Source organism: Dipodomys ordii, unplaced genomic scaffold (genome assembly GCF_000151885.1).
Source record: "Dipodomys ordii isolate 6190 unplaced genomic scaffold, Dord_2.0 Scaffold7, whole genome shotgun sequence".
Taxonomy (NCBI): Eukaryota; Metazoa; Chordata; class Mammalia; order Rodentia; family Heteromyidae; genus Dipodomys; species Dipodomys ordii.
This window is the reverse complement of record NW_012267223.1, coordinates 18,538,109-18,542,231: the sequence shown is the minus strand read 5'-3', so window position 1 is coordinate 18,542,231 and position 4,123 is coordinate 18,538,109. Positions and strand designations below refer to the sequence as shown.

General features: G+C 42.1%; 1 protein-coding gene across 1 annotated transcript in view; it reads left to right on the top strand.

The window, feature by feature from the left end:
- Window positions 1–4,123, top strand: part of Calcoco2 (calcium binding and coiled-coil domain 2) — a 31,459-nt gene that overhangs the window by 7,512 nt on the left and 19,824 nt on the right. The window lies entirely within an intron of this gene.

The window sequence follows — 4,123 nt, the reverse complement described above, 5'->3', positions numbered from 1 at the left end:
AAGGCTAGAACTACACGGCTTGAGCCACACCTTTACTTCTGTTTTTTTTTTTGTTGTTGTTGTTGTTTTGTTTTTGCTGGTCCTGGGCCTTGAACTTTGGACCTGGGTTCTGTCCCTAAACTTAAGACTAGCACCCTATCACTTGAGCCACAGCACCACTTCTGGCTTTTTCTGAGTAGTTGATAAGTCTCACAGACTTTCCTGCCTGGGCTGGCTTCAAACTGCAGTCCTCAGATCTCAGCTTCCTGAGTAGGATTACAGGCAGAGCCACCAGTGTCCAGGCTTCATTCTGGCTTTTTATTGGTTAATTGGAGGGAAGAGTCTGCTAACTTTGAACTGTAAACCTGGGATTTTAGCCTTCCCAGTAGCTTGGTTTTATAGGCATGAGCCACTGACTCCCAGCATGTCTGGCCAATCTTAAAATCTTAAACTAAGTATTGCAGAACTCTGTCATCATACAGTGTATTCTGTGAAACTCAAAATTTAATTTTAACTTCATGCTAACATAAAATGGAAATTCTATTATCCCAAAGTTTTATTATGTTTTTAATATAAGTGCCTTCAAATTATCCTATTTTGAAATATTCGTGTATGACTTGATTAAAATGAGCAATCTCTTACATAATTTCTGTGACTTTAAATATTGTTTCCTTATTTGGTGTTTATTTGTTTTAAAGCAAATATCCCAAATCTGAAAAGGATACTGAGAAATTACCTAGTTCAGTATCCTGCATACAAAAAGTTTCTTTCTTTCCAAAGATGGAAAGTTTATGAGCAACCTCAGTGGCCTATTCTATTGTATAATCATCTTGTCAGTACAAGTACATAAATACTATTTCAAATTTTCAGTTTATTCTCTATATCCCCTTCTCATTTGTGTCTTTCAGATGCCCCTCCCCCTCACACATATATACATGCATAAATACAAGTGCATAAGCATCCACACGTACACACACATACCATAATGTCAGAGCTTTCCTATTTCCAGAGACAGGAATTAAAGGTCAAATTTAAGTAATTTACATTGTAATTCCCAATGTTGGTGACATTTGGTTTGACAGTGCAGTATGTCATGCAGTATGTCATGTGCCTGCTAACCAGTGCTGTTCATCTTGAAGTCATATGACACTTTTTAACTGTGCTGTGAAGAAACTATTGCTTATTTGCATCCCTCAATGAATTCCTTTTCTTAATTGTTTGGGAGACCAAACTTATTGGTAAAGCCTTCAGAACTGGAGATAATAAGATTGTTATTTAGAGATAGGGATAGTAGGCAATAAGAGGACACTGGCAGATTCTGAAACTATAGGATATTGAATCGTGATACTGAGAGGTATTCTGTCACCGAGAACTGATACTCTAGAGTGTTTCTCTATTTTGTTTTCTCTCTTGGAAGGAAGTTGTGGCTGGATTTTTCTTCCTCATAAAAGAAAGTATATTATAGATTAGTATTGTCCAGTAGAACCATTTGCTATACCTTTGTTATATAGGACTGTGGTTGCACTTTTAACATTTGGGTAGTGTGATGAGTAACTGCTTTTATTTATTTATTTTTGGTGGTGGTGCTTACCATTCTGTGCTTACCATTTGTTCCCATGTAAATCAGCCTTCTATGGCTAATAGCTCTTTCTAGGTGTAGTGACAGCCACCACCAAAGATAGAGCCTAAAATAGGTAGGAGTCAGTTTTCCTTCCTGCAATATAATCAGTTTTATGATCTTTCCTTGACCTGGGAATTTAAATGTTTCCAAAGTTTCAGCGACAAGAGAGCTAGCATGTCATGACAAGCAGGTTGGAACTAGGACTATTCAGGTAGAAGAGCCAAGGATAGAATTGCAAGTAGCCAGAAGTTTGTTTTCTTGTTTGAAGGCAGCAGTGCTTTTTAGGTCTTCCTATTAAATCTCGGTCCGAGTGCATTAAGAAACTCCAGGATATGAATGAGGACTCCATAAAATTCATACTTCCTGTACCACTGCAGGCTGCAGTGGCTATGAGAGACTTACAGCAATGGGATGTAATGAGGCTCTAAAACATGCCGTAGTATTTTCTGATGGGCTTTTGTTGTAACCTTTTCAACCCTATTCAGATTCCTTAATATATAAAAGTGGAATTTATTTTTAGTTGATTCTCTTCCTGTTGGGCAAAGGCTGGGTCAAAACATAGCAATTGATGCAATTTTGCTTCTTACTATTTGCCACTTGAATGGCTCCTCTTTTTCTGTTCCCTGGTGTTCTTTTATCTTCTGGATAAGATTTGAGCCATTTTGTTTTTTGTTTTTTGGGTCCGGTCGTGGGGCCTAAACTCTGGGCCTGGGCACTGTCCCTCAACTCTTCAGCTCAAGGCTAGCACTCTACCACTTGAGCCACAGCGCCACTTCCGGCTTTTTTCTTTTTTCTTATGTGGTGCTGAGGAATCGAACCCAGGGCCTCAGGCATGCAAGGCAAGCGCTCTACCACTGAGCCACCTTCCCAGCCCTCCGATTTGAGCCATTTTTTACCCCATTTTATTTGTAATGAAAAGTATTTTCCAAAACCAGGCATTAGTGACTCACACCTACAATCCTAGCTACTCAGGAGGCTGAGATCTGAGGATTGAGGATTATAGTTCAAAGCCAGCTGGGGCAGGAAAGTCTGTGAGACTCTTTTTTTTATTGGGGGGTCCGGTTGTGGGGCCTGAACTCTGGGCCTGGGCGCTGTCCCTCAGCTCTTCAGCTCAAGGCTAGCACTCTGCCACTTGAGCCACAGCGCCACTTCCGGCTTTTTTCTTTTTGCTTATGCGGTGCTGAGGAATCGAACCCAGGGCCTCATGCATGCAAGGCAAGTGCTCTACCACCGAGCCACCTTCCCAGCCCCCTGTGAGACTCTTTATCTCCAGTTAAATATCAGAAAACCAGAAGTGAAGCTGTGGCTCCAAGTGGCAGAGGGCTAGCCTTAAGCAGAAAAGCTCAAGAACAGTGCCTAGACCCTCCATTCAATCCCTACAACTGCCAAAAGAAAAAAAAAATACCATTTAGCCATCTTTGTGGTGCTCAGGTACCTTTTGCTCTATCCTGGTATCATTTGATTTATTGTATTCAATGCTGAGAATGGGCTTTTATGACTATGCGGTTTTTAAAATCTTTTTAACATCTCAAAAAGTCTATTTCATATGCATCTGTTGTGTCCACAGTTTAAAAATGTTTTCTAATAATTAGCCACGTGTCATCCAGAAAGATTTTTAAAATCTTTATCCATAAAGAAAAGCATGGCTAGTGGTTGTAATAATGCATGCCTCTTATCCCAGCATTCAGGAGGTTGAGCCCAGAGGATTGTTAAGTTCAAAGTCATCTTGGATGGGAAGGTGGCTCAGTGTTGTGCTTGCCTCGCATGCATGAGGCCCTGGGTTCCATTCCTCAGCACCACATAAGAAGAAAAAGCCAGAAGTGGTGCTGTGGCTCAAGTGGTAGAGTGCTAGCCTTGAGCTGAAGCACTGAGGGACAGCACCTCAGTCATCCTGGGCTACATAGCAAGGCCTATCGTGTGTGTGTGTGTGTGTGTGTGTGTGCGCGCGCGTGTGTGTGTGTGTGTGTATGCGTGCATGCCGTGTGTGTGTGTCTTTGTGTGTGTCTTTGTGTGTCTGTGTCTCTGTCTGTGTCTGTCTCTGAATCTGTTTGTCTGTCTGTCTGAATCCTGGGACTTGAACTCAGGGCCTGGGTTCTGTCCCTGAGCTTTTGTGCTCAAGATTAACGCTCTACTATTTGAGTCACAGCTCTACTTCTGGCTTTTTGGTGGTTAATTGGAGATGAATCTCATGAACTTTCTGCCTCAGCTGGCTACATACCGTAAGCTACAAGCACCCAGCTAGTAAGGCCTGCTTTTACCTGCCCCTCTCAACTTCAATAAAGAAAGGAGAGGAAGAAAAGGGATTGGAGGGGAGGGCTAGAAAGGAGGGAAGGGAAAAGAGAGGAAAGAGACTAGGTGCTGATGGTTTATGCCTATAATCTTAGCTCTCAGGAAGCTGAAATTTAGAGAGACAGTATTAAAGCCAGCCTAGGGGCTGGGAAGGTGGGTCAGTGGTAGAGCGCTTGCCTTGCATGGATGAGGCCTTGGGTTCGATTCCTCAGCACCACATAAGCAGAAAAAGCC